At 43.1% G+C, this 24,626-nt stretch overlaps 1 protein-coding gene across 2 annotated transcripts in view; it reads right to left on the bottom strand.

Annotated features, from left to right (window-relative positions):
* CDH5 (cadherin 5) overlaps positions 1-15,610 on the bottom strand; it is a 29,024-nt gene extending 13,414 nt beyond the window's left edge. Inside the window, exon 1 of one of the 2 annotated variants that reach the window (XM_050328218.1) lies at positions 15,430-15,610. The gene's annotated coding sequence lies outside the window, so the exon portion shown is untranslated. Of the gene's footprint in view, positions 1-4,050; positions 4,141-15,429 lie in introns of those variants that run through there. The other variant, XM_050328219.1, reaches the window with a different exon arrangement.
* Positions 15,611-24,626: the final 9,016 nt, after the last annotated feature.

The following is a 24,626-nucleotide window of genomic DNA, read 5'->3' as shown; positions in this document are numbered from 1 at the left end:
TTTTAACTGTAAAAACCAAAACCAAATATTTTAATGAAATAAAGTGTGTTTTGAAAGCTGGCACAGAAGGGACTGGAGTGACCGCTGTTACTCTGAGGAGCAGACTGAGCAGAAAGATCCCTCTGGACGGTGCTGCCCATGGCAGAGGCTGGGCCAGGTCAGAGTTTGTGTTTACAACTCCACTTGAAATGAAATGTTCCATCTTGACAAACCCAAATGCAATGTTTTGACATGCCCTGACACAAAATATGCTGTAGTCAATGTCTTTATATGGAAAATATTGACATAGAATAAAAACTGGGCTTTTTTTTTTTTTGGTGGAAAAAGTGATTGGTGTGAAATTTCCAATCAATTCCAAGTACAATATAGCAAATTATCTTCCTCAAAGAGCTTGTTTATTGATTCAATTCATTGTGTTTGGAAACTTTTGAAGACACATATGAAGTTTCTTTACACCTTGTTTTCAGGCTTTACCATCTACAAAATGATAATTTGTGAAATGTGAGATATATTTGTGCATCGTGTGTTAATATTAGCAAACTTCAGGCCTGACTTCCATATCACATTTGAGCAGTTATTTTAATGTAGCAAAACTGATTAATTTTCTTACTAAATTTCCCTTTCCCAATATAAGGGACTGTCAGGGAACTTTAACACTCAAGTAATCAGGCTTTAAATTGCACATAAATGACTTTCCATTAGCTTTTAGGAGCTGTCAGTGTGCACATCAAAAATAAACCTGTTAATTGTGATGAGAAGTTGACATCACACAGGTTGCTGGATGTGAGATTAAATTATTATTTTTGTCAGGAAGGTGCTGAGACGTTTCCAAAATTACTCTTTGGTAAGCAGGCAATCAGTGTTATCCTGTGGTGCAGCATCATTGTCAGGAAAAAGATTTTATTTACCATGAAATTTTGCTTTCCTGTACTTTTCTCTGTCCTACATTGTTGTACATAAGCTGAGGGACATTCCTCCTTTGTGGCTCTGGAGGAAGTGACCGAATAAAGTGGCTTTGAAGTTGCTTTTTAATAGCTCAGCTGTGCTTAACAGAGTTTTCTGGATTCAAACAAAACCTTTTGATTTAGCTAGTTTTTTGTATTCTCTGCACTTGTTATGAATATTTTTAGAAAAATTAGTAAGATTTAGTTGTTTTTCTATGTTTTATTTGTGTACATGGAGACTTTACAACTGGAAACTGGAAGGCAGTGATTTGATTCTGTTGTGATCAAATGTGTCTTTCATCCATAAAATTACAAAACATGGTAACCAAAGGAAACCAGCTGGTTGATGTCAACTAGTACAGGCTGTGGTTTTGCAAAAAGCAGAGTGTAGTGTTTAAAAAGTCCTTTTCTCTTGTTGCTCTGGTAAGTGGAGCTCTCCTGTACTGCTGTTGGGAAGCTTGGCCATTAATACAGAAAGTGCTGACTGAATCTTTTTAAATATGCTTGCATTTCAGCTGAAACTTAAGCTAGCCCTTCCACTCAGCAGATCCATAGTTCTGTTCTTAGATTTTTAAGGTGGCTTCACTTCCTTTCATTAATGGTTTCCTTGTTAATACTTGCCCAGCCTCCTTGGTAAGTTAATATTCCTTTGTGAGTAATTTGAGTAATTTTGGCCTGCCCTCTGGTTCCCACTGTGGGTCAAACACAGGCTGAGATAGCAGAGCCTCCTGCAAAAAGTGGCTCCTGCTTGGCCTTTGGCATCTTTCAGAACTGCTCATTTTGGCAGCAGTGACATTTTGTGTGCTCTTCTCTGGGGACATTTGATGTGCACTGCTCCATAGGGCAGGCTGGCTCTGAGGACACCTCTTCTAGGATACAGGTTTTGCATTTGGCCATTGCTGTTGAGGCTGTCACTGAATTCATCATTTCAGAATCCCCTTTGTTGGCAGCACGTACAGACACTCCAGGAGCAGTGGCTGGATGAGGGCACTGTCCTGGTGTGAAGGCCACGTTCTGTGGATGGTAGCCCTTGACAAGGTGTACTAAATGCTCTCTTTTCTGGCCTTGACAGTTTTCCTTCCCAGCAGATCTCACTGGAAATGCCAGAGGCAGTGGCAGAACAGAGATATTCCCGTGCCTGGGCAGGACAATGCATTCCCATGGAGTCAGGAGAGAGACAGTTCTGGGGGGTGACAGAGAACAACATTTCCTTTTTTCTCATTCCTGTTGTGGCAGCCAGGACTGAGGAGAGCAATTCACATGCACCCCTTCAAACAATGACCCCTGTGGCCACAGGCTCCTGGAGAAGGGCAAGCACAGCCTGGGCTGTGCCCAATCTCTGCCACGTGGCTCTCCCTGGGTGCTGCCAGGAGCTCCCTTCCCTGGATTGTGCCAGGAGCTCCCTTCCCTGGATTGTGCCAGGAGCTCCCTTCCCTGCTCTCCCCTGATGTGCAGTCCCCCCTTATCCCTCTGTCCTTGACTGATTAGCCCAATAATTCAAACTTCTTCCAATTTAAGCAGGGACCATAAATGTTCCTGAAAGTTAGCAGGAGAATGGTTTATTCCAGCAGCTGAATTTCTTGCATTGCTCTTAAATTTTCTCTCAGCAAATGATGGGTTTTTTCCACCCATATTATTCATTTTATATGTTGAATTATTTTAGCAAATAACTCTTGGTCTGCAGGGTACTATAGAGAGTTACCTGAGAAATTCTGGTATTCAAAGTGATTTAATGGACACATGGCTCATACAGTGAAGTTTCTTCTTGCAGACTGGGAGTAATTATTAAAAAGTCAGGTGGAGATACAGACAATACTGTACTAATTAAAAGTTTGCATTTTACAAGTTGTTTTGATAAGTAATCAACTGCAAGGGTGATGAACAGCTAATATAAATAAGGGCTCCATATAATGAAAACACTGGAAGAAATATTCCTATGAACATTTATGGGGGTTTTTTATGCTATTTGCCTCTCACTCCGTTCACTTTTCACTCTAAAAGTGTATATTAATGATTATGCAAGTTTAGTTTATTTTTCAAAGAAATTAGTTCTATGCTTGCATGTTAAAGAGAAGTTAAACCAGCCTTCTATACAGAGACTTTGGGAAATGAGACAGTTACATCTGAAATTATGTATTTTTTCTGGTTGATCAGACTAAAACTTGTGCTTATCTTTGAGACTTTTTCAGCACCCAAAAAACCCAAATAGAGGTAGAGGAGTGATAAGGAACATCCTGAGATGAACAAAATTCTATCATGCACCAGAAAAGAAATGCGTTGTCAAAAGTTGTGTGTCCCTGTTGTTGAGATAATTTTCACATCTGGTTGTGAGGAAGGCTGGCAATGAAAGATTATTTTTGCTTACACTGTCTTGGCTGGGATCTGAATGATGCAAATGAAAAACAAAAACCCATACAAAAAATTAGAGTTTTACAGAGCGGACAACACTGCAAATTTTTTTTTTCAGATGTAGGAAATATACTTTGATGCACTGTCTAAACACTCCAGAATTGCTGTGCTCAGTGAGGATGATGGACACAGAGAGCAGAGTCTGCCCCAGGGTTCAGTAACACAATGACTCTGAAGAGCCTGGCCATACAATACCTATTTAATTTCTCATCTCTGTGATGTGCAAAACCAAAAGTAAATTTGTGAAGGCCATGAGCCTCAAGAAACAGAAACTTAGAACACCATACACGGGAGGAGGATAAATGATCTTTTCCCCTTTGAAGTGCCCGCAGTTTTGGTAAGAAGGTAAAGCATTATTAAAAGAAAATAGACCTCATAGTACTTAATCTGCCTTTCAGGGACTGTAAAGGGCTGTGCAAACACACGATAAAGCTCCTCATGTGGCTGTGAAAAGTCCTACAGCCACTTAAAAAGCATTACCCCTTTTAAAGATGCATTTGAAGCACAGAGGACTTAAATGTGCCTGTGATCTCCTGACAGGGGCAGGGGCAGGAGTACCAAGAGTCTCAGATTTTATTCTCCACCTCATAATTACTCTCAGATTTTGTTCTTCATTTCATAATTAGACAATATTGCTCCAACCAACCTCCAACACCCCAGAGAAACAGCCCAAGGGACACATGGATATGTTTGTTACCTTCGCTCCGGGTTCTCCTGGGCATCTACAGGACCCTCCTTCTCTGGGGGAGCTCAGTGTGAGAGGAGCTGAGTGCTCACAGTGACAATGGGAACCAGGCAGGGCTTCAAACTCCAGTGACACCACTTAAAAAAGCTGTCTCAGTAAATTCTGACACGTTTGACTCGAAGTAATCTTATTTTTTTTTTTTTTCATTTTCAGATATAATTTTTTTCAGGGTGGTCACTCAGTGTTTTTCCCTGCTTTGTCACTTGTCCTCAACACGGAACAATGATTGAAACAGGCCTTTCCTGAGAGCACTGTGCTGCTTTTTCCCTTCTGCTTTATTGAGCTGATTTAAATGGGCCTGACTACTCAGTGTTATATTTTTGATTGCCTTTATGGCAATTTTATGCATCTGAGAAGTGGTTTCCACTGATGACTAAAGAGTCTGGAGTTCAAATGCCTACCTGCACACTGATTCTAAAATGACATTTTATATGCATGATGGTGCCTTTAGGTAAATAGCCACTTTGATGACTAAACAATCTGGAGTGCAAATGCCTGCCTGAAAACTCATTGTGAAATGACATTTTATACTTGTGATAGTACCTTTGAATGAATAGCCACTTCAGCAATGTCTAAAGTAAACTTGCCACTTTAAAAATAACCCCACACATCACTCAGCGTTGTGAGAGCTCTTTTGCTGCATTTGATGCTGTTCAGTCCTCAGCGTTGATGCTGCAGCTTCAACAGGTGAGGACAGAATTCAGCACTTCTGATTTTTACTCAGGATTTGACTCCTTATATTTTTTTTTCCTAGGGAAAAAGAGAATTAATTCTAATCTGAAATTGTTTTGTGGTTCCAACTCCAAGTTTCTGGTAGGTCTGGGGAAAATGTATTAATGATTTTTTTTTTTTCCCCCCTGTCCATTCAGCTCCCCAGAAAATCCTCTCCTGGATAATACAAAACACAACTCCAGCTCATGGGTGGATGGAGTCCTCAGCCAGGACAGATTCCTCTTTTGGAAATGAAGACATTTGGCTATGAAAGGCCTATAAATACTTGCTGTGTGTACATTAAAGGTTTATTACCTTGGTGGAAAGCAGGCAGCCAAATTGGGCTCTCAGTCTTTCTATTATTTCAAATACAGAACTGGCTAAAAATGGGAGAGGCAAGATCTGTTGTTTTTTTTGTTGTTGTTTTTTAAGGAACAGAGCCACTCTCCAAGCCTGTGGGTGGCAGCTTGTGCACTGAAGATGGGTGAGCAGCAAGAATGAATCCACCCAAAGGTCCTCCCAGAGCTTCCTGACACCCCTGCTTGCATTTTAGTGAGCGACCTGCTGGCTCCAGGTTTAAAGGGCTTCAGTGAATCCTGAGAGAAGGGCAGATGAAAAGGCAGAGTGGGAACTGAAAATAAGAAATGTATGGCCTGAGAAGACATTTGTTGTAAACAGAATGATTTCTGCTGGTAAATGCTGGTTGAGAGAACTCCAAGGCAAGTCTGCTGGACAGTCAAGCACCAAGGCCCAAAATCTCAGAGCTCGAAGGATTAAACAATTTCTCTCGATTTCTAGTTAACCTTCTCTTAATGTGCATTTTCCCAAAACTTTCAAAAACAGATTTGCAGTTTGGAGAGTGCTGTCTGTGCTCCTACACAATTCATGTCTGATAAGGAATTGATCAGTTATAAAACCATGGGGGTTTATGTTTGTTTATTTGTTTTTGGTTTTTTTGATTTTTATTTGATTGGTTTTTGGGTTTTGTTGTTGTTGTTCTTGTTGGTTTTAGTGTGTCTTGCTGCTGGTGGTTCACCTGAACAGCTCGGAATCAGCTCTCAATTGGGCTACTGTTGGACTTCAAGAAAACCTCACACAGTATCTTCTCCTGTGAGAATTTGGAGGAGATGGGTTGATGGATTGTGCCTGGTTGTTCTGTGCTCTTTAGTCTTTTGTGGATAGTGTTTGTTTAAACCTGTCTGGGGATCTGAAACACTTCTGCTTGTGGAAATTAATCCCATACATGCTCTAGTAAAACATGTGGTTCTATTTCTATGCACCTGTAGGGTCTGTACAAAAGTAAGCAACTTCCACACAGGTCAAGAGAAACTAGGGCTAATTTTTATGTGTCATGTCAAAAATCCTACACAGTAAAGTCAGCCAGCCAAGAGGGACTGCTTCTCTGCTTCATGTGCACGAGCTTGGGTTCCTATTCTCATTTTTAATCAAATAATTTTTCTGTCAACCTGTAGTAACCTGGTTTTTATCTGAGTTTCTTACTTGTGAATCTAATAATTGAGAAACAGATTAAACATACACTTATGTTTTAGTTACTGGATTGGTCTGTCCATGGACTTTAAGGAAACACTAGTTTTGGACTAGCTAAATAATTAATTCTTGAATGACTTTTGTTGTTGAAATGACTGCACTGTATAAGTGGTGGTTGTTTGCTGTAGTGAGGATGACACATGATGGAGGTAAAACAACACTTTGAAATCATTAAAATGAGTGGTGAGAGCACACACTTTGTGCTCTCCTCATCAGATTGGTTGTGCAAAATTGTTGTTTTAAAAGATGGCTGTTTTCCTTTCCTATGAGCATCCTGGTTTGTCTAGCAAGTAATCCCCAGTGTTGATAAGACTGCCTTGCCCAGGACAGAAACAATGCTGGAGGTCTGTCAGCCAGAGGTCCATCAATCCTTGGGTGACTCCTGAGAATGTTCCTCATTTCCCACTCTCACATGCAGATCATGTCTCCTGGCAGGTGCAGAATCCCTGTCTTTGCTCATTTTTCATGATAAAGTTAATTGTCATCACAGAGACTGTGGAGATACTTGAGTGCTGGTGAAAACACTTTGAAATGGAGCAGATACAGGACATGAAGCACTGAAATCTCTGTGTCCTGGTGCTGCTGAAGGGTTCTTACTCCAGCCTTCTACTACAGTCACAGAGTGCTTTACTATAAAAGCTTTCCCTGAAGTGTCCCCAAAGTGGATTAGAGACCTTTAAAGAAGAAGCAAGTGGTATTGTCCAGTCTTTCCATGCATAAAGCCTTTTACCTCACATACAAATATGTCATTTCATTTCACGTACAAATCTGTTAGTACAAACTACAGCAAGGGATAAAATGTGCTTAAGCACAATGCCCAGTATGAACCCAGCTGCTCAAATATGTTGAAGCTCAACTGTGATTAAACTATTAAACCAATTTTTGATGCTGTTTCATAACAAATAAATATATTATCATAAACAGAAGGTTTGGGCATTCTCTGAGTTGTTGCCAGCATGGACATCATGGAGTTTTAAGGTCACAAACTACTCTGCTATAGCTCTTTGCAGCTTCTGCTCTCTGGGAGCAGGTGTACGAGGGCTGAATGACTCCTGAGGAGCAGCATTCTGGTGTTTAGTGAATGTGCTCAAACCCCCAGGCAGAGTTGAGGTATTGGTACAGAACATTATTAGCTCCTCATCCCTGTCACAGGGATTCTCTACTCTGTTGGTTTAGAGTGTTGTCAAAATCAAGAAGCCAGTAGTACCTATGACTGGTGTGACTTACTGGTTTGCAGATGTTGCAAGGATGAAACTCATGATCATGTGACAGAAAATTTGTTCTTGGCCACATCTTTTGATGACAGTTGCCAAATGCTGTTGAAACCTGAGCTGTTTTGGGGGCTTAACTTTGCATTAGATACAGCCCTGTTCTGAAGTGAGCTGATAAGATGGGTGGGATAACCCTGCATCATAGTCTGGAACTGCAGGCATTTCCCCCCATGAGTTCTTTGTCCAAAATAAAGAGCCAAGAGGAAAATATCTCCTGTCCAGATTAATTTTTGATAAAGACAGATGCTGAAAATAGTGATGAAGTGCCAGTGTTGCAGACAGGCAAAGAGCTTGTTCCCTCCCTTGATTCCTAAAGCCATTTTCAGGGCTGATCCCGCACTCAGGTGCACTCACTGCTCAGAAGGGCCTCACTGACTTTGAGAATCATCAGTCTCAGGGACATATTTACATGGTTGTAGATCCAGCTTTTTTCTCTCTTGTTCTGAGCCAATTTCCTTCTCTTTATCCCAAACTGTGGTGGCTCCAGTGGGAAAGACAGAGGTGCAGGTGTCTCAGCACTGAGCTTCCCTCATCCCCAGCACCACCCACACTCAGGTGATGTTTGATTTTTGGGGAGTAGGGGGACAATAGAATCCTTCAAAAATTATTTGCACATTCTGATGCAGAATTGGAATAGTTTGGGCATAGTGGAATTGTTTGTTGTCATTAAAAAGGCTTCTCAAGCATCTCTGACCAGGAGCTTTGTTCCCTACAATAAACTCTGAGCACCTTTCAGAAGGGATCTGTTCTGGTACTGCCCTTGGTCAGCTCTGCTCTGCACTGAGATCAGCTGAAGCTGTCACTGGATGTTTGAGAGTTAGGACAAGCTGAAACAAAATAAGGTACACTGTAAGAATAATGTAATGAAGAGCTTTCTCCACTTCCCCTTTGTTTCCAGATAAAGCCTTTACATCAGAGAGGCCTCCTGGCACAGAGCTCCAGCTGAGTCGCTCTCATTAAGGAGAAGTCCCAATCCTTTGAGGAACCACATGCAATAAACAGGATTTTTTTAGAGGTGCAATGTAGCTGTGTTTACAGCAGATAAGATTTTTTTGACATTTTCCTTTAACAAAAGCTCAAGAGCAGAAGTATCTGTCTGGAACACAAGCATCATGCCCAGGTCACAGTAATTGGTATTTACTGCACTAACAGTAATCTGAAACAGAGAAACCATGTTCAGCTGGCTGTGTGTGCTCATTCCTTTGTCCAGGGTATTCTCCTGGGGAACTGAATGCATTAGTATTTCCTCAGAAAATTATTTTTCTGGCAGATAAAGAAAGCATGTACATATACATAAATCTCTTGTTTTCTGTCTGGGCAAGAGGCTAAAAAAACAGGGTGTGTCTGGATAGATTTTGTTTAGTGTTCACTATTTTTCTCCCTTTTTAAAATGTCTAATTCAAATGTCAGTTCATTCTTCTCTGTTTCCTGCCCTTATTCAACTAGACTTCTAGAACAGGCTTAATTAACTTCAAGACCTTTTCTACCCACCTCTATAGTTATAGTCCTTTCCCAGAACATTTCCATTGTTATAATCTCCATGTGTTCTGAGATGATGCAAATGATATTATTACTAGTGAATTTACAATGAACCTTTCAATAGTTTTACTTACAGCTTCGCTCTTGTCAGGAAAACCTCATCTGGAAATCAAACTAAAACTAGGGAAGCAAATTGCCAGTTCAATGTGCTGATGAAGGGAAGCCGAGAGCCTGAAAATTCAGGGAAGCTTAAAAAGAGGAGGAAAGCTGTTGTTAAGTTGTATGACTTTTTTTGTCGGTGTGGATTTGTTTCCATGTGGAGTAATTGTGTTTTGCTCTATTAGCTGTGCTCTGGCTCAAGGAGATCATTAGGCTGATGAATTTTCCCCCCCCAGAGCAGAGGCCAGGAGGGAACCTGCTCCAGAGGCTGGGGGTGCTGCACACCCTGGGACTGATGGCTCTGAGTGCCCTGATGTTTGGGCAGTTCTTGTTCCCAGCAGTGCTGCACGTGTGGCTTTGCTGCCTGAACCCCAAACTTTTTTTTTTGGATTTTTTTTTCTCTTTAGTGGCTGTGTAGGAGGAACATTTATTTCTCCCCCAGCTCATGTTTTAATCAAGGCCACTGAAAACCCCTTTCTTGTGTGAATGAACCCTTTCTCATCACAGAAAGAAGCCCAAGATCAATCCATACAAGGCAGGTGATACAGCTCATGATTTCAGAGCAGGAAAATGAGACAATATATTCCACAGAGAAATGAGCCCCTTTCTTCCTGTTTGAAACTGAAGTCACCTCCAAGGGCAATTACTGTTCAGTAATTCAGTACCCATTCCAATCCTGAACTTTTACCAAGGCTGCTGCTGGTAAATCCAGGGTACAAAGCAAATGTGTTTGTTAACTGATGCTACAGAGATCTGTGATAGCTCTGTCACTGTCAAAGGGACATTATTGTCTTTGCAAAATGAACCCATTACAAAAAGCACTCCAGCTCTTTGTGCTCTCTGCTTTCTGCCCTCACTTCTTTATTTCTGTGCTGGGTGCCTTAGGTGGAGTGCATTGGTAATCTGAACAATATTAAAATGTGCATGGTGTAGCAATATTTGTTTATGTTTAATGAGAGCCTAAACCCCTAAATTAACAGTACTGAGCAAAAAGATAACATATACTATTAATACTACTAGTAAACTATATGTAATGTATAGTATTTCATTGTAAGTTCCTAGATCAGGTGGTGAAAATCTGATTATTAGTAATATTGATTGCTTGGCCTAATTTTAACATAGAATCATAGAATCTTTAAGGTTGGAAAAGACCTTTAAGATTATCAAGTCATGAGTAAACTGCTTGTCTTGCAGATAGGTGATGTATATCTGAAAGATAATGACAGTAAAAGCCAGTAAGATAATACAAATCTCTTCTGAATTCAGGTCCAGGACTGGAGGTAGGGGGAGGGAGTATCCCACAAAAAGAATGGAGAAGGTGACCTAAAACTCTGCCAGTGGAGATTCTGCCAATGAATCTGAACCTCTCACAGGAACAATTCCCATCAATGGCAGGATTTCCTCTCATTTGCATGAGAGCAGCACCAGGCCCTTGGTCTCCTCAAGCAATGTGTTGTAAGGGGGACTTGGGGCTCCTCGAGGATTTCCAGAGCACAAACTCATACCTGATAGCATCATAAAAGGAAGGGGAAAAGGAAGACTGGTCCTACCAAAGCACTGCTGAAAACTGTGGACAAAGGCAGCAGAAGGAATTGAACTGTATCCTCCAGACACACTGTGGAAGTGGAATTTCCCTTTCCACTGTCATACACAATAAGCCAAGGGCCCCTGTGGGCTGCAGATAACTCACCTTGTGCCCTGTGAGCTTTGCCAGGTGTCAGGAGAACCATTCCAGATGCTGAGGTTGGGCTTGGGGAGAGAGGAGGATGCAGAGGATGCAGAGAAATGGGGACTTTAGTGGGGACAAAGCCAGGTGGGCTCCTGTGAGTTCGTGGAGACTGACAGGAGGCTTTTTAAAGGAATGTGTGATAGAAATGGGGGCTCTTTCCCCTCAACTTTTGGCTGGTGAAATTGGACAGGAGCAGAAGGGTCTTGATGACAACTAAACTGGGCCAATACAACTGACCTCTCTGGGTTTTGAAAGCGAAGATTTACAACATTTCTGGTTTTGATCTACCTTTAACTGTGATGGTACTCTGTACCCCCCTGCATGTCAGACAGCAGTGTCAGGACAGAAGAACACTCTTTCCTCTCTGCTGGTCTTTGGGAAGGTTCATGTGCAATTTCTACAGTGTGTCCCAGGTAACCTCTAAAACAGCAGTCATTTTTCACTGTAAGTTCTGGACCTTCAGAGATAATACTTGAAAACTCTTTCACATTCAGCTCCTAATCTTTCTCAGAGTTTTGCCGTCTGTCTCACACAAAGACTTATCGGTGTCCATCCACCTGCTTGACTCTGGTTTCCTGGTTTGAAATATTTACTGGGATATTCTCAGAGTAGCAAAACTGAAGTGTAGGCAGTGCAGTGGGTGGATAAGTTGCCCCTGTGCCCTTCTCCTGTCTTTGGCAGCCCTGGAAATCACAGCTCTTGAACTGCTCCAGGCCCTGGGAACCTCCATGGGATTTATTTAGCACCCAGAAAGGCTGGGCCCCAAATCTCACTGCCTGCCCAACAGATGTGTGTAGCAGCATGTGTATTAAACAAACTCATGGCACAAATAACAGCCATTTCAGAAGTATGAGAAAACTTACAACAATCAGCAAAACCTTACATTCAAAATATAGCTAGTTCCATTCTTGCTGGCAAATCTGAAATTCAGATGGAGGTGAGTGGAAATTAGATGGAAGGGCAAATTTGTGTTCCTGCACTGAAGAATTGCAACCAGGTTCCTCAAAATGTTGTATCAATTTTTCCATATTTCGTGGTCAGCCTCATTGCAGTGACCCCGAGATGAGCTCAGCTGGTGCTAAGAACACCAGGATCATGGGTTTGATCCCTGTATGGGCCTTTCCCTTCCAGCTGAGTGTGGTTCTGAGGGATTCTGGTTCAGTTTGGGAGATGGGCAGCACGTGCAGTGCTGAGGGACCCACTCAGTGCAGGGGGCTCGGGGGCAGCTCAGGGTGGGCTCTGGGGGTGGGAAATGAGTGGAGCCCCAGGCAAGAGGCCGTGAGCCTGTGCACAACCAAGGGCACAGGAACACGTGGCCCAGGCAGCTGAGGGAGCTGAGGGCTCCAGGCTTTGGTGTGCTTGGACTGTGAGGGGATAAAAGCCCAGGAATTCCTTTGTTTGGGGTCCCTCCTGGAAGGTAACAGCTTGGGCTGTTTCTGTGTTACCTCACTGGGCATAAATAGCTTTATGGAATGAGACATCTGAGGCTCTCCCACAGGAAAAAGGGTGTGGAACTGGTGAGGAAACTGGTTTGAAGTGTGTGTGGGGTGTGAGGAATCCAGCAGGACCTGTTGGCTCCTGGAGACACTGCTGTGAAGGGGGTCCTGTCCCAGCAGTGCCAGGGCACTGATTTTGCACAGCCTTGTTCCCAGCATCAGCTGGTCAGATCCCTGGCTCTGTGGGCTCTGTGCTTGGACAGGCTCTGGAGAAGGATGTCTGGAAGTTCCTTGGCAGCCAAAGTGGTGGCTCCTGGTCGTGAGCTGACAGCAGAGTGTTCTGTGCTTTGTGTGTCTGCAGTGCTGATACATCTGCACAGCCCCTTGGGATGGAGTAGGTGCTGAACTGGCATCCATGGGGGGATCAACCAAACTCTTCTCACAGATCAATCAAGGATCCAGCTCTGGGCTTGCCAAGGTCTGTTCTCCAAGTTCAGACTCTGCTCAACTCTTCAAAAGCACATGTGGGGAATTGTGCTAGTCATTGTGAGCTGGGCATCTCTGTCCCAGCCAGCCTCCAGTTTACACAATAACCGCTGTCTGCTGTGTTCCAGGGTAGAATGGAAATCAGACACAACAGGGCTAAACTTGGAGGGGTTTTTGGTTTGTAAACCCACAAAGACAACCGGGGGAAGGACATTTGTTTAAGAAAAAATTACACCAAAATAATTTCATGTCCAACAGATTTTCTCACTAAAGCAGGAAACCTCTTATTTTGTTTGTGGCACTAACGTTTGAAGATCTGAATTAAACTTCTAGAACCTGAGCAAAGCCCAGAAACAGCATGAGATGCCTTACAGAAAGCTCAGCTGCTAGAATTAATCCTTTATCTCGATTCTGTGAACCTCTGTTTTTTTTTAGACAATATAAAATACTGTCTGGCTTGATTTAAACCTGTAGCTCTGCAGACTTATACCCTGATAAGAAAAAGCAATTTAAAAAAAGTTTTCCTATTTTTCATTTGAAATATTAATTGAAGTAATTGATTTACAGATGTGCAGTGCAGTCCTTTGTTCCACAAGTGCTGTAAATCAGAGCAGGTTCTAAAGCCCAGGATTTTTGCCTGTATCCTGTTTTCAGAGCAGTTTCCCTCAGCAGAGGCAGGATGTGAAGCAAAGCTGGCACCAGACCTGTTAACTCTGCTCTGCCCCAGCTGCCTCTGTAGCACTGAGCCCCTCACCTCACACCCTGCAAGCTGCACCTTGCTGAGGGACCTGTATCCCTTTCATGGCACAATTTCAGCATTAGCATTTGTTTTAAAATGTTTGAAAAACACTTCTATGATCTTATGTTAAAGCAAAGCTTTGGGAAATTCTTCTGTGGCAATGCAGTGCAGCTGTAGCTGAGAAATAAAGCCAGGTTTGTGGGCAAAGCAGGAATGATTTGTTAATTGAGTTTATCTTTTGCTTTCACATTAATTTGTTTTATTGTTTGTAATTTCACATTCTTCTCTATGGTATACTTCCTATTCTAAGGCTTTCATATGCTAAATTAATCCAGAATCCTTTTCTCTTGTGGGTCACCTTTTATTTAAGGATAAAAAGTCCCTCCCGGAGATACTGCAGATAAATTGTAAGTCAGCATTTCTGTGGGCTGATGTTACAAGGCACAAATTAACCTAAGATGAGAAGCTTTTGTAAATCACTGGAGCATCCTTGCTGTTGTCTAATATTTTTTCCTACATGAACATCTGTAATACTGTGTGCTTTTACAAATGCTGATCTGATGATCTATAATCAGTGGAGGCAGGGACACATTGATTAACTATGCCTTTGTTAACTGCAGTAGCAGCCAACTTGGGATGTCTTTGGTAGCTAAGAATGCAAGAGATTTTCTCACAGAGATTCATCTTCTTTCACATTTTTTCCTTGCATTTCTTTCCTACCTTTATCTTTATTACAGAGTGACAACCAGCACAGTGAGGTACTGTGCACACTGACAGTCCCACTATTACAGAATAGAGTTCTTACAGAAAAAACCACAATCAGTTCATCTCTTCTGCATAAATGCTTTGTCTCTGCAAGCTGCTCAGTGAGCCTGTTAGTTCAGGGCCCTGTTACAACAGCTTTAGGATAAGATAAAAGCCTTTTCCACCAACTCTTTGTATCAAGCCACTGCTCGTAAAATACCTCATCAGAAAAAACAGGTCTTTTTGGACCACTGAGATGAAGAAACCTTGGAAATGAGAATTGCTGGTCTTTTAAAGCCATGGCACCTCAAAGACAGATACCAAGATAACTCCCAAATTTAATCACGGAGTCAAAGAATGTGCTGAGTTAGAAGGGACCCTCAAGGACCATCCAGTCCAACTCCTGGCCCTGCACAGGGCCATCCCCAAGAGTCACCCCCTGTGCCCCAGAGGATCATCCAAACCCTCCTGCAGCTCTGGCAGCCTTGGGGCTGTGCCCACTGCCCTGGGGAGCCTGTTCAGTGCCCAACCAACCACCCAATGATAAAACATGTTACACCAAATCATAGCCCAGCACACACCTGCTCCCTCCAAACCATTCTGGACCTGTAACTGTCCCCACCACAAAGGAAATCCTTTCCTAAAGGGTTTACAGGTGCAATTTGTAGGATCATTTCTGTCCCTTTTCTGTTATGAATACGCATTGGCAACATAATCTAAATATTCCTCAAAAAAATCATGAAATATCTCTTCTTTTAAACAATCTGGGAGTATTGTGTTATAGTTCAAGAAAGCCAGAGATTTTCCCCTTGCAGTGTCAGTTGTAAACAGCTCTTCTGTTGTCTACACTTGGTGTGAGTGCCCTCAGTGTGAGGCCCAAAGGGATCTGTGGATATATATCAAATTCACAGCCTGTTTGCTGGTATTTCTTAAACTATTTTACACATTAGAAAATAATTTTGGCAGAGCTAAAAAAACCTTTGCAATGAAATTCACGGCTGAACAACAGCAAAAGCATTTTTCTCTTACCTGAGTCAGAGTTGGTGGAGCATCAGTTGGTCCCCAAACCAGGCAAACGAAGATCAGCAGTATCCCAAAATGTAAAGCAGTACACAAAAAATGAAGATCAAATAGCAAAATCCACTTCTCTTTTCGTTAAGCAATACTGGGAGTGTTCAGCTCTCAGTCTCCAAGGTTTTCCAGCTGGGAGTCAGCCTTTTCCCACCCTGCATCCCGGCATCCTGTTATTGTTCCAAGTTTTAGCAATACAGTGAGAAAAGGGAGTGGAGGAAAAGGAAACAAGATAAACTTAGCCTTATTATTGCTATATCTACTTATTTGTTGCTGACTCTAATGAGGGAGCTGAATAAAAGGAAACTGGCTCTGAGAGAAACACCAAAGTTGGTATGTTATTTAGCATTGTTTTAGAAAGAGCTTTAGGAGTTGCAAATCTGAATGGTACTTTCAGTGTTTGATATTTGATCAGCACAAACTATGTCTGTCTTGAACAAACAGGATTTTCAAAGCAGTTTGGAGGATTTTTATACCTGGAAGCCAAAAAGGTAGAGCCGTCATAGGAATGAGACTGAGTTCCTCTAAAGCTCTGAATATAAAAATGGAATTTAACAGGATTTTTCACAGGTAAAGTGAAGAGCCTGGGAGCAAGACAGTGTAAGTGGGCCTTCCAGAAGGAGAAAATATATGTAACATCTTCATTATGGTGAGTTTTAAGTCTGGAGACCACTCAGGGCAGACAGAAGGGAAAGCTTCAGCGTTTGGGTTACATTTCTGAGGGTGACTGTGGGGCAGTGGCAGGGGTAGAAGTTCACCAGCACCCAGGTGTTGGTGTCTCCTGATGGACCAGTGGGCTCTTCTCCAGCCTGTGCTGAGTGCCCAGACCCTTCTGTGGGACTGTGATGGATTCTTCAGAGCCCCCTGCCTGTTCCTGACCCCTGTCTGCCCGTTGAACTGAACACAAAGGTCTAGCTCTGGCACTGTGCAGTACAAAAGGAAGAGGAATTTTTTTACTAAATAATGCAGAAGAAAACTGAGAAGTGTGGAACTTAACTCAAAACTCACCTTTTTGACCTACTTATAATAAATGTAGGCAAATGTTCAATGTATCTTAAGTGGGATTTAATAATTTTAATTATTAAATTAAATTAAATGTTTTGTAATGTTCCACAGTTACATATTCTCTTGCTCCTATTTGTCATCACAGTCCAGCACAGGTGGTGGCATTGATTTCCCAGCTTGCCAAAAGGCTGAGGTTGGTCAGATTGTCTCACATTTCTGGATTGTACAGCAGCAAAGGTGAATGGCTTTTTTAAAAAAAAGCTACATTAATTATTCAAAAAAAAGTTAAGCAAATAATGAGGTGACATTTTTCAAAGCCTTATGCAAGGAGCCCAAGTAGAGTCCAGCGCCCTCACACAACAAGCAGCCGTTGCTGTGTCAGTGCCGAGCGGGGAGCAGGGAGGACGCTGATAGGAGTTTTCCAGCTCAGCTATCTGATCAGGATGCAGCTCCCTGATAATCTGGTGCCCACAGCAGACAACGGGCCCAGATATGATTTACCCTTGCAAATGCATCCACAACTGTCCCAAAGCCTTTGATGTTGCTATCTATGGGCTTGGGAGCTGCTCAGCTACTCTAAACAAAGGACGAGGGCAAGGGAAGGGAGCTCATCATCTCCAGTGCTCAGAAAGGAGAAGAGGAAACCCCGGTGTTCCACAGAGTTGTATTTCACAGAATATTCTGACTGGAAAGGACCCACAGGGATCATCAAGTCCAACTCCTAAGTGAAAGGCCTATAGGGGGTTGGACCCACAACCTCGGTGTCATCAGCACCCTGCTGTAATCACTGGGCTCATCTCATGCCCTGAGGCAAAAGGCCAAGGTGATGCAGGTCTGTTTTGACACCTGCTAAATGAGCTTTGTAGTATCTGATTTGTTTAATCTCTACTGAAAAGTTCAAGGAAACCAGTGAGAAAATTTCTAAAGGCCTTTTCACATGCTCTTTTTCAGAGCTCAGTAGAGCAACTGAAAACCATTCATAAGCTTTGAGGAAGACACTTTCACTGAAATTTTAGAAACCTGATTTATGATCTAAACCCTTCCCCATTGTGCTTTATAGATTTCATTTCTACTGAACTGGCTTTCTTTCTGGCTATGAGCAAATGTCCACTGAGTTTTAATGGAACGAAGAACCCATCCTTGCAGCCCATTCCAACAGGCAGCAAAGCTCCTGATGCTTCAGAGCACCCTGTGTCCTTTGGCATTTGCCCTGCTGCCCCACCTAGGGAGTGACTGTCACCATGTTTCAAACCTGCTGGCAAGCAGGTTTACTTGGAGGGCTGAGACTTTCAGATTCATTTCTCTTCATCATTACGGCCAAAGCAATAGACTTTGGAAAAACTACTTCATGGCTGGTGCCTTTTGCAAGGGGGTAATGTTTTAAACCACCTATTATTAATTCACACCAAGTTCTGCTACTGAGAAAATTCCTGTGCATGATCAGACAATACTGGCAGGTACATTTACCTTTTAGGTGCCTCATTTTGTGAATGAACTCTTAACTTGTGAAAGTGAAAGGAATAGATAAAAAATGAATAGGAATCTTATCATTTAACAACTTTCCACCAGCTGTGTGAGTTGTAGATGGAGACATGGAGACGGTGGCACAAATAAAAGGAGTGATAATTCTCTACTTGGAATTTCACAGTGTTTTCTTCTGCTTCCTTTCCCAAATAATACCAGACCTTCTTTGTTGGTCAGTTCAGTGCTGACTGAAGCTGTATGAGCTTTCCATGTTATATCCATCTGCCCCTACTGGATCATTTGCTTCTTTCCATGATCTTTTCCCACAGATGTTCATTAGCTGCTGTTTTGGGACTTTGTGGCACATGGCTTAGATCTGTATGGTTCAGATCAGCATCTCTTCCTATGAAACTTTATGATGCTAGTCTGTGCTATTTAAATGCAGGTGTCTGAGCAATCTGCCTTTTATGCTAGTAAACTTTAAAATAGCCTTCCCTTTTTGAATAAGGGAGTAAAACTCAACTCTGCTTTGAAGGTGCTGGTACATAGGTTAAATTTGACATTTCTGGGAATCTAAAGTAATAAATGTCATCTTGCTGCTGCTGAGGGGAATAATGTGTTATATTGGGTTGAAACAGAGCCCTCATTCGCTGTGCTAAGTCTGTGGAATCTGCCTGCTCTCCCTTGCACAGATACCTGCGAGTGGGTTAGTGCAAGTTAATGGAATTGGTAACTGCACAGAATAAATGTGACACTGGAACTTGCATCTTCCCTCAGAATCACATTTTATCTGCTGCTGAGGAGGTTGGTCAGGTGAGCTGAAGCTCCAGTTCATCACTTGCAGCCAGGCAGGCTGACCCCAGTGGTGGTGGCTCTTATTTACAGCTGGTTTCAGGTTTTCACTGTAGTGCTTGTTCGCTGTGCCCTCTGATCAGGGTCTGTGGAGCTCTCCTCAAAGAATTCATGGAAACCACAGCTATAGGAACACACTCATTGCTTCCCTAACCACCACAAATCCCAGCAAAGTTGGTAAAGCAGCCCATGCCATTTTCTTTTTTTTGCAAGTAATTCCAGTTCTGGTGAAATTCCACATGATAAATAAGCCCTTCTTAATAAGCACAGTCATCGAAACCAACAGCAGCTATTGACACAGCTGCAGCTAAGGATCTTTAATTCTCAAAAGCAATGTCCTCCTATCTGACTCCCTCTGGGGAAGGGCTTTACCCTTGGCAATACAGCGCAGGAATGCTTTTGTAACAGTTTATGAAGTTAGACCTAGCAGTCTGTCTTGTTAAACTCAGCCCGTTACAGGCACTGGGCAAGTGAAGGTCTGCCAAGATCTGAAATTCAGTCACAGCAGTAACACCGTGTCACTGTTTTTCTGACCAGTCAGGAATTATGGGAGAGCATAAGCTTTCCTTCAGTTATAAAAATAAACCCCAAATGCTCATTTTGAACAGCTCAGATAATCATGGTGAAATCCCTCCCATCCGAAATGTGCACTTGCATCTGACTGTTGTCTGAAGGCTCTCTGGAAGAAGCATTACTTAAAGTTTGAAAAATAACAACTGCTGCTCCATGTGGAAAGCATAATCTCTGCAGCACGTTGTGTTGTTATTTCTGGGCCTTTTAATCAGGGCAGTGCAGTGCTCTTAGTCATTTCCACCTGGTAACTGGTTTCCTTTTTGTCACAGCTTGAGGTGTGTATCCTGGAGGGAGTCTGACTCAGCTTCCTTTTGTCAGGTTTGTTAAACAAAAGAATGTAGCTCTGTTTTTTTCTTTTAAATTTTTTATTTTTTATTTTTTTTCAGTATAAATTGTACTTAAAAAACCTGTGAGGAATTTCTGTTAAAGCTGGTGGAACTGGCTGTTTGCTGGGGATATGCATCAGCATTTTCTGAGAGGTTTCCAGAGCACTGTTATGGCTGTACCCTATGCATTTAATTAAATTAGATCTCTTGTGGAAGGGTCAACCCTGCGCTCCCTAATCAGGCAAATCTCTCATCAAGTACGAGACCTCTGGCTGCATAAAGACTAATGACTGCAGGGTTTTTTTTCTAAAATATTCAGCAGGGAATGATCCCAAATGATCTTGTTTCCTTGTTTAGAAATGACAGGAAAAAACAGATGGCAGAAAACGCACCCACTTTGTACAAAAACTGCGTAGCACTGAGCAGGAGCCGTAAAATGGAACTGCGTCACCAGGGAACTGAGAGGAAGGAATCACAAATCCCTTTGATTTGTGCAGTCAGGACACAATACACAGGAATTTGCAAGGAGTAAGCCTGCACGCTGGGCACCCTGACCTTCATCTGTGATTTCAGGTTGAAGAGTGGGTCTGATGAAGAGGTGTGATAAAAAATTTCTAGGGAGGTTTTTGACAACAATCTTGATTTCAGTGAAATCTTTTTCACCCAAAGAACACCTCTGCTTTAATTGGCATGTCTCTTAAAATAGGACCCCAAACAAACACAATCTCTTCTTCTCCCACTTAAAACTGATGAAAACCATCACCTTTCATTCATTAACTCTGATGGTTGTTTGTCGAAGCAGCCCAGCTTCCACCTCTGACTGGTAGAGTAAATAGGAACCTCATGTTTTGGTGTAGAAGAGATGAAATGAGAGGGATAATATCCATCCTAATTGTTGGTAAAGTCTGCAGTGCAAACACTCTTTATGACTGTGGGATTAATTCAAAAAATAACCAGAACCAGAGTATGCAGTGGGCGATGGAGAGGCAATGCTGTGGAGCTGTTGGGGCAGGAGGGACTGTCAAGATTTCCCTCTGTGTGAGCCCTGTCTGTGCTTCCCAAACCCTTTCCTTCCTACACTATTTACATAGCTGTGTGCCCATCCTGATCCTGGCTTTCATATGGCATTCTCCCCATTTTCCCCTCAGCCTACAAGCCCCTGGCTCCAGTGGTGGGGCAGTGGATCTCAGTCCCTGCACTCAGCAGCACTGGCTGCTTGACTTGTTCAGCAGTTAAATGTCTGCCAGGAAGCTCTGAAATGGAAGATGATTTTCAAACAGGTTGAAATAATGTTCATTTTTCTTTCAAAAAGGGCTGAAATCTAATTTTTTATGCATCTTACTGTTCTGTGAGAGCTTCAGGGGAGATAAAAAGTCAGATTATTGCTTGAACTGTAACCTATATACCAACTAACCATTCCAGACATAGGAGAGCCATCATCCCAAAAGCTGCAGCACACAGACAGCTCTGCTGTGCTGAGATTCATATGGCCAGTCAAGTGCAGAGGGAGTTTTATCCAGAGAGTAAGATTTTACAGTGTTGGGGTGAAAAGAGCAGGATGCTACAAAGAGCAGGTCACTTTAACTTGCTCTCAGGGCCATGCTGGGGTGTTGTTCATCTCAGGGTCTTCCCCCACCCACCATATCCACTTGTGAACTTGCCAGAGAAGGGACGTGTCTCACTCGTGCTTTGTTCCCTGACAGATGAGTCTGCGAATAAACAAGTTCCTGAAGGGAAGCTGCACTGGGTGTTTACAGGACGTGAGATGACCCACATCTTAAATGCTTTCCTTGATGCCCCTTGAAGTGTCTAGATTTTCCTTTCATCTCTTTCATTGAGCTGCCAGTGCTGCAGTGATTTAATCTCCCCGTGTGAAGTCATGCCAGTGACGTTGGTGTCCCACGGAACGAGTCACCCCTCCCTTCTCCCGGTTTTACCGTTCAGGGTTAGAAACCTCCCAGCCACGGGGTGCCCTGGGGTGGTACCCAAAAACACAGACACACACAGAGACACACAGAGACACACACACAGACACACAAAAACACATGCTGTTTCCTGCTGCACAGCCCTGGCCCTGCTCGGAGCACGCAGTACCAGCCCCAGCTGGTTGGCACACTGCAGTTGGGGCCAGCCAGATCTCCCTGGCATATGGTTCCATGGTGGGGAGAAACTGGAATATCCTGCCATCCATGTGTGAGAGAATGAGACACCCTGCCATCCCTGTGAGAGTGCTGTGATGGGCTGGGGGAGAGCGAGATGTGGGGCCTGGGCAGTGCAACACCACAGATGGGCTGTGAGACTCCACAGCTCCCACCACACACGTCAGATGGACCCCACTGCCAACTCACTGCCACCCTTCTCCCAGGGGCAGGGGACTGCAGGCTGGGTTTGTGCTGTCAGAAGGCATGTGGGAGAAGGGAGGGAGGTGCGTGTGCCTTCCCTGCAAGCTGCTGGTGGACGTGTGTGCTGGGCTGAGCCTGTCTGAGCGCCTGCCAAGAGCAGGGTGGAGGGAGCTGCTCTCAAAGAATTCTTGCTGAGGGGCTGAAGTGTGAGAGCCAAAGCACTAATGCCTCATAAATTGGTTCAGTGACTTTTACTCATTTCTCTCCAGTCCCTTTATTGCACCCCCAGACCCGGGCTGCCTCATTCCTGCTGTTGCTGCCAAGTGCTGTGCAAATGCAGATGGTTCAAGTGTATCACTGCCATCCCCACTGTGTTGTTCCCGTGCTGCAGTCGGCATCGTGCCTCTTGCAGCCAGTGAGGGGCTGTGTAAGAACTCCTAATGGCTTGGAAATCAGTCAGTATGGGTTTTATTCCCCCCAGCCTGTTGAAACTCAGACATCTGTGTGGAGGCTACAGCAGCCAGTATTTGCCTTTACTTAAACACTGGAGGCCCTTTTCTGCTCTGATGTCTCCTCTGCAGTGAAGCTGCTCTGATTAGCACTAGTTTGAATTTAGCCATTGCAGTGGAATGTGGAATATAAAGTTTCAGTCTTTCCCTAGAACTGATAAAATATTTCTTAATGGAATAAATATGTTTATAATTGCAAAGCTTCTTAGCTCTCAAGCACAGGGATGGTGCAGATCAGATGGGAATCTGAAGATTTGGGTTTGGATATTCCCGTTTGTAATTCTGGCACAAAGAAATACCCTGCAAACAATCAGGGAAACTAGTCACAGAGGCTGAAGGGCTTGGTCTATGAAATGCCAAATTTCAGTAACTGATCTTTGCAATGCAATGGAAAAATAATTTTGATCTTGTGGTCAGTGTGAATTGGTCACTCTGACAGTGCTGAGGTGTGGGGCTGCTCTCCCACACTAACACCTCTGAGCTGGGAGATCTCAGTGCAGCTCTGCCAACTGAGGGAGTGCTGCTTGATGAAAAATGGGCAATGAATAATGAAGAAACTCAGGCTTCAGGAATTAATAATTCATGCTGGACAGATTTCTTTTGCTGATATTTCCTTGTGAACGTACAAATGGTTATGCTGTGCCCATCCCTGTGCACTTTAATAGAGATTAAAAAGAGTAAGAGTTGCTTCCTAACATTCAAACAGAATCTCAAAGGAGAGAATATGTATATTTAAAAGCACAATGGAAAATTTAAGACAGTTAAATCCTTGCTTTGACTTTTCAGGATTTACATTAATTTTGGAAACTCAGAGAAATAGAAAAATGATTGATCTTGCTAGTTAGCAAGGGTTGAGCATGAACACTTCTATTAGGATCTGTCTTCCTGAGTGCTCCTGAAAAAGTATGCTGCAAAATTAACTTATTCTCTAAAGATATATTTACAATAAACAAGAAGAAAGATAAATGTTCATGAATTACTTCAAGTAAACTTCAGCCATTTTGACTTGTCACCAGTCTAATGCAGCAGAAAATGATGCTGATTTAACTTTAAAAATCTGTTTTGGAGAAAAAGCATAATTTTAAAACACTTGCTTTGCAAAGAACCCTACCTTTTTTGCACACTGAGCACAGAATTTTAAGTGGGATTTGTGTATCTATGAAATAAAATGGGTGGTAATTAATATTATTTGTGTTGCAGAGTAACTCTCAGCCTCCTCTGAAATCCACCTGAGGTTAAACCAGAGCAACAGAACCTGAATCAGGCCATTTCTTGGTGGATGGGGCAGTTCAGCCAGAGCAGGTCTGACCCAGCCCTTGACCCTTCCCTCCGCTCAAACCCAAGTTCTGTGACTGCTCCTGTGCTGTGAAGCACCACAGAAACCTCTGTGAACACGAGGACCTGGCCTGTCTGGGTCTTGGTCTGAAACAGCCACATGTCAGGGTGTTTATTGCTCAGAGCTGTGCAGGGTAAAAGAGACCATTTCACTTGGAAGGGACCTGCAATGATCATCTGTATTTGGCTTCTGCAAGGCTGGGCTAAGACCTCATTAAAAAAACTTTCTTCAGACACTTCCAGTGTTTCCTGCTGCATTCAGATGACAAAGGAGCTGCTTTCTTGAAGAATTTTGTTGTTTCCTGCCCTGACCTTGGCCGGCAGCTGCAGGTGTGTGGCAGCACAATGAGAAATCCTTCTCTGTGCTGCCCTTCCCTCTTTGGATAGGTTGGTTTGGGGGAGCTTTCATGGAACATGAGCCATTTCTAATCATCACCTTCCTGGGCAGGGGTAGAAGAGGGGCAGGACTGAGCTCTGCTCTGGGGGGACCAGGGACAGCCCCCAGGGAATGGCTGGAGCTGTGTCAGGGCAGGCTCAGGGTGGATCTCAGGGCAAGGTTAAATACCAGCACATTTTGAAAATGAGGCTGTTGGAAAGGAAAAGGCACCTACCCAGTGGCAGTGAATGTAGTGAGTCAACAGGTTGGAATGTGCTGTTGGCTGGGGGTGATGCTCTTTGATGGTGTCCAGCTGGGTGGGGGGAGAAAATGCTCATGGTGAGGCTCTTCTGAGTGTTTCAGTCAAGTGGAG

This window comes from Myiozetetes cayanensis, unplaced genomic scaffold (assembly GCF_022539395.1).
Source record: "Myiozetetes cayanensis isolate MyiCay16 unplaced genomic scaffold, myiCay2020 scf38, whole genome shotgun sequence".
In the NCBI taxonomy this organism is placed as follows: Eukaryota; Metazoa; Chordata; class Aves; order Passeriformes; family Tyrannidae; genus Myiozetetes; species Myiozetetes cayanensis.
Note: the sequence above shows the minus strand (reverse complement) of the source record. Positions and strands in the feature narration are given on the sequence as shown.